The sequence below is a fragment of the Lathyrus oleraceus genome, chromosome 3 (genome assembly GCF_024323335.1).
Source record: "Lathyrus oleraceus cultivar Zhongwan6 chromosome 3, CAAS_Psat_ZW6_1.0, whole genome shotgun sequence".
Classification (NCBI taxonomy): domain Eukaryota; kingdom Viridiplantae; phylum Streptophyta; class Magnoliopsida; order Fabales; family Fabaceae; genus Lathyrus; species Lathyrus oleraceus.
In genome coordinates, this window is record NC_066581.1 from 235024658 (window position 1) to 235031200 (window position 6543).

The window sequence follows — 6543 nt, forward strand, 5'->3', positions numbered from 1 at the left end:
TTTGTCTTTTTTTATAATACTCTGGCTACAATTAAGTCTTTCAATGAAATAAATCGACTCAAAAAATAGTTCGAGACTCCATTCAATAATTAGCTTGTTGAACTTGACTTATGAATAAAATGAGTCGAGGACTAATTTATAATTAATTTAATACTTTTATTTTTCTATAAAATAAAATTGATTGAGAATAAGAATAAAGATGTCTAGATAATATTTAACACATTGTAAATGTTTAGTCATATTTTTAAATGTTATTTTAAAAGGGTAATCATAACTTGTGTCATAGGGGAACAAGTTAATAATTAAATTAAAAAATGTTATCTTGAAAGTTGTGCTTTAATTTTAATAAAATTATAGAATTAATTTTATAGTTGTTTTTTTCCAATATAAATTTTCTATAAATATATTTATTAACTTTCCCTAAGACGCAAGTTAACATTAACAATTTTAAAATAAAACAAACTTCCATTTAAAAACTAACATTCATAATTATAAGTCATTTGAAAAGATTAAAACATGATTATGATATTTACTATCTGCAGATTCTTCCATTGTCTCACAATAAGTGTCCTTGATGCTATAACTATTATTTGTATTAAATTATTTATACCTTCAGAATATAAATGATGTATTAATTATTATTTTCTAATAACTTACTATTATTTTTATATTTTAATTCATATAAATAGTTCACTATATATTATTAAGATTATTTTTATAAATGATATTAATTTTATCATTAAATCAGTACAACTTATCAATATCTTAAAAAGTGTCACTACAACAAACAAGACCTTAGACAGCGCTTTTTTTAGCCTTAGACAGCGCTTTAAAGCGCTGTCTAAACCTCCGCTGCTAAAGGTTTAGACAGCGCTTTTTTAAATCTTAAAAGCGCTGTCTAAGCCCCCCCCCCCCTAGACAGCGCTTTGGCCAAAAGCGCTTTATAAGACCCTCTTATTTTAAATTTTTTAGGTATACCTTAGACAGCGCTTTTGAAAAGCGCTGTCTAAGCCCCACCCCCTTAGACAGCGCTTTGGCCAAAAGCGCTTTCTAAGACCCTCCTATTTTAATTTTTTTAGGTATACCTTAGACAGCGCTTTTTACAAAAGCGCTGTCTAAGGTATACGAAATTTTTTGAAGCTTTTATTTTAAACCACATTTTTTCCAGGTTTATAAACCAGAATTTCTACTTGTTTTCAACCAGATTTTGACAGACAATTATCACATTTTATATATGCCATTTTGGCCTTTTTTCTACCAATTTTTGACAGACAATTATTCAACCAGAGTCGCTAAATGTTGTAAGCATGGATGAAAACTAAATCACAGATAATATAAATCATGACATGAAGAATGAGGACAGAATGATGCGTATTCACCTGATAACACCCGACATAGAGTAGCAGACCACCTGTCATACAAATAAACACATGTTCTTGAACTATGAACTTTGTTTACAACTGAGATTTCTACACTTATTCCTTTTATATAACTAAGTTGATGCAGCACACCGGACTTATTAAAAGAATTGACCAAGCCTCTTAATTTGAGAGAGAAATGAAAAATGCTTCTTTTTCGGGAAATTGCTACCAAAATTATCTGTCAAAGTCTAAGAGATAGGAAGGAACTTACTATTCCAGAAACTCCTCCAAGAAGTAAAGGTCTCCTTCCAAGTCTATCAACAACGACAACAACCACTCCGGTCATGATCAACTAGAATAAAAACAGAAGGACAGAGGAAAAAGTTAGATAAAATAACATTTCATATCTTGTACAATATATGCACAATCCACGAAATCGAATTTTGTATATAATAGAAACTGAAAAAAATATGATACTACAACTACATTAATACATAAACTCAAATGTTAATTATTAAGAGTATGAGAAAATGAAATCTACCTTAAATACACCAAGGAGAATAGAAACCCGGGTAGCATCAGATGCTAAGGAGAACCCTGCACTCTGCGAAATTTAATTCGATAATAATAGTGTCATTACACTCTACGGTGCCAAGTAATAACAGATTCTATGAATTTGCAATAGTATTCCTTGATTAAAACTAACACAACACCTGAAGGATTGATGCGGCGTAGTAGAGAACACTCGGTTGTCCTGTAATCTGTCATAAATTTGCATGTTATAATATAAACATACTGAAATGTTGGTAACTGTTATAATTATTACTATTTCATTCGAGCAATTACAATACCTGTTGAAACAAGACCAATCCTGCACTAATCACGAGGGCCTTCTTGCATTTTCCACGGAACATTTCTACAAAGGTAACCTCATTTTCTACCCCTATATAAGAAAGCTCTGCCATTATATCATCTACTTGCTGAGGTGCAGAATCATGAAATGTCCGACCTTGAAGCTGGCACAAACTAAGAATTGCTGTGTCTTTCAAATTCTGAACATCCCCTTTTCTCTGTATAGCACGCAAAAGTAGCCATCTAGGAGAAGCTGGGAGCCACCACATTCCAAATCCCATTATTACTGCAATAGGGCTACTAATTCCATACATATACCGCCATCCAGCAACAGTGTCTACCCACAAGCTACCTAGTCCATACCCTGCCTGCACAAATTTGCGATGTACAGCCTATTTTAGTAATATTGAGAAACTAGTAACAGAAACTAATTTGATACTGGAAGATCACTTTTTAGCAAGTTATATAGCAGTAAAAGGAAAAACTAAAAAAGTTCATTTGCTTTTCTACATTTTTACAGCATACCAGAAAAGTTCAAGAACTTACAACGATCCCAATCACTATAAAGAATTCTTTCAGAGAGATTAGTTGTCCACGTATTAGTTGTCTCTGCAATGTACATTGGAGCAGCATGCATTGCCTGAAAGAGAAAGAATGAACACCGTGTATCTTGCTTTGAAGTTAACAAGTTAAAATATACTACACACTATTAATAATTTCAAGATTAAGAAGACGCTATAAGTTAATAAAAATGTGCTATAAGTTAGCGACAGAAGGTTGGTTAATTCCTATAATTGTAACATGCTGATAATTCCTCTACTGTGTCAATGTTTCATAGACAGATATCCAACATCTCCAATTGTCTACATTGTTTGCTACCTCAACAAATCAGAAATGAAAATGTACAAGTTTAGCTGAACCATTCGCATAAAAAAGAGCATACCAATCCAATTCCTATTCCAAACACCAATCTCCCAGCCACCAATACAAGAAAAGTAGGAGCTAATGCTGTTATAAGGGCTCCAACAAGATACAGCAGTGCAGCTACAATCAACTCTCTTCTTCTCCCTAAAAATAAAATTTGTCACGTCAGCTTCGCCCTGGAAGGATATATCTAAAATGAAAACTGATAAAAATGCATAATTACCTAGGAAGTCAGCAATATTGAAGGCCAACACAAAGCCTATTAAGGCACCATATAATGACCCACTAGTCTGCAAAAGACATCAAGCTTCAATAACTGAGCTCATATTCAAGACCAAGATACACTTGCATGAATTAACAGATGATTCATAAAAATTACAAAAGGCATGTCGTCGTGACCAAATAAAAAACAAATCAATAATTTAATTTCAACTTACAAGAAGGCCAATTTGAACAGAGTCTAAGTTATACCAAGTTATTCCACTTTGTGATGGCGACTGCAAAGAATGGAAATTATAAGTACACAAGCAAAGCATTGAAAAAAATACAACAATAATAAGGATGAGAATCAATAAAACTTAAACCCTAATTTCCATAGAGAATCAAAGCATGAGTAGATAGAAACAATAAACCCTACTGCACGTGATCCAATAATAAGGGTTCTAAATTGTTAACATGAAGGCTACGTTGTTAATCCCGTATAGTGTCGCGTAGCCCCGACCCCTCTAAAATGATATAGCGGTATAGCGAATTGCAGGATAGCCGCTATTGCAGAGACTAAAAACCAATGTGCAAGGTAAACACAATTAAAGATACCTTCTTACTTAATAATTAAAGAACCTAAAGTACAAAATAAATAAAACTTAAACAAAGAAGAAAAATATAAGAGAACCGAACCAAAAGTAGGAAGAACATAACGATTGTTAGTGTGCAAGAACATAACAGAATGAACATAATTTTACTCTTTAAAGGGGCATTTATACCTTACAAAAACAAGGGTTTGAAAAAAGTCTGAGGAATATTTACCAGAAGAAACGAAGAAATGAAGAAATATTGAAGAACATACCGCAAGAAATGAAGAACAGTAGAAATGAAAAACGAAGTCAACACCCAAATGTCGAGACACGTACGATTCTTCAAACACGTTCAATGATTGAAACCGAAAAATGGAAGTGTATTCGTGTTCGCTGTTATGGTTTTCGCTGATAGGGTTTCAACGTTCGCAGGAGGGAAAACAAAAGAACAGAGAACGAAAATTGAAATGGAGTCTGAAATTTTATTTTAATTAGACCTTAGACAGCGCTTTTGTGGAAAGCGCTTTCTAAGGTATGCCTTAGACAGCGCTTTCCAAAGCGCTTTCTAAACCCCCCCTTAGACAGCGCTTTTGGTTTTAATTTTTTTTTTAATTTAAAGACTTTAGACAGCGCTTTATCAAAAGCGCTGACTAAGATCTATATTTAAAAGCGCTTTCTAAAAGCGCTGTCTAAGGGGGGGTCTTAGACAGCGCTTTTAGAAAGCGCTGTCTAAGACCCCCCCTTAGACAACGCTTTCATTATTTTTTTGGAACATTTTCCGTGTTTTATTTTAATTTTAACCTTAGACAACGCTTTCTTTTAAAAGCGCTATCTAAGATGCGCTGTTAAAAGTCATTTTTGGCGTAGTGTGTGAAAAACTCTAAAAATACACCTAATATGATACTAAATGAGTATTAATTAAATATTTCTTATGCTAAAGTGGATTACATATTATGTTGAGTAATTTTCAAATAAAATATCATATATTGAGTTATACTTGTCTAAAGAAATTAATTTTTTATACCATTTGAGAGATAATAAAAATATGGTTTAATGTCTTTTTTGTTTCCTTAATTTCGCATCATGTTTATTTTGGTCATCTAATTTAAAAATATCATATTAATCTCTTAATTTTTCAAAATATATTATATTAGTCATTTTCGTCTAATTAATAAAAAAACGAAAAATGATCACTAAATTTATCACAAATGGATACAAGCAACATACATGTTCGGTTTTGGACAATTAAAGAACCAATATAATACTTCTTTTACATAATGGACAAAAATGAACCCCAAGATCAAATTAAAAGACAAAAAATTACTAATGTAGAAATAATTTATTATTGATATTATGCCTAATTATCTTATATGTTTAATGTATTTTAGATGACCTCAAAGTCCATATTCTCTTACTATTTCAATATGGTTATTAAGCGACGAGTCAACGATGCCAACACATCTCACCATAACTGACACCATTAAGGGAATGGTGGCTGCATCACACATTTTTCTTTAAGTGTAATGTCCCTCATATAACCAAGTGTGATTAGTAGAATTGTTAGATATTAGAGAAAAGGTTAATGCCTATTTACCTAAAGTCTCTAGCCCTAATTTATAATGAGAGAGAGAGAGAGAGAGAGAGAGAGAGAGAGAGAGAGAGAGAGAGAGAGAGAGAGAGAGAGAGAGAGAGAGAGAGAGAGAGGAGGGAGGGAGGGAGGGAGGGAGAGGGAGGGAGGGAGGGAGAAAGTATTGTGCTTGCTTAATTTGAAGCATCTTTGCATGTCAAAGTTTAAGGGTTCTTGAAGTGGAAGAAAGTTAGAAACCTTGAAGGAGAAAGTTTAAGGAACATTGAATTATCATCATGTCTATTCCTTATCCAATTTAGGTTTTAATAGAGGTAGGGTTCTTAGATTTTGAAATTGGAATATAACCCACTCTAGGATTTACATGCATGATGGGTTGGAAGTTTGATTGTTGTATGCGATGCATGTTCATCTTGAAATTCATGATTCCTCGTGTGTTTGATCATGTTTTGAAATACATGACTTATATGTGTGTGTATTCTCTATTTACACGAGTATCAAAATGATCTGGTTGAGAAATTGATGAGAAAACATGGTTATATTAAGTGAAAATGCAGGAAACCATATTTCTAGGCACAACTACGGGTCGTAACACCCACTACGGATGGCTATAGTCGGCCCCGGGTTCTTATACGGTGGGGTATTATGGGAACGACTATGAGTCATAACACCCCTTACGGGTGGCCGTAGTAGGCCCCTGTAAAATGTATGGGAAAAGGGTTGGGTAAGGATACAGGTCATAGTCCCCACTATGAGTGGTCGTAGCATGACTCTAGCTTATCTTTTCCTAACTCATCTTCAATCCCAACTTGTGTAGTTGATGATGTGTGCTTTTAGTATGCTTAAAGGTGATGTAGTATGGTCAATTGGACTGAAATAACATGTGGATTATCTATGTTAACCAATAGTATTAGCTAATAAAAGAAACATGTAAATTATGAAATGCTTGATGGTTGGCTCAAAGAGGAATAAATGATAATGCAAGAAAACCTAAGATATGTTAGGGGTACACTAGTAAGATTTCTTG

The 6543-nt window shown here is 33.3% G+C and overlaps 1 pseudogene; it reads right to left on the reverse strand.

The window, feature by feature from the left end:
• Positions 1-1587: 1587 nt before the first annotated feature.
• Positions 1588-3688, reverse strand: LOC127126552 (D-xylose-proton symporter-like 2; annotated as a pseudogene).
• Between the last annotated feature and the right edge of the window lie 2855 nt (positions 3689-6543).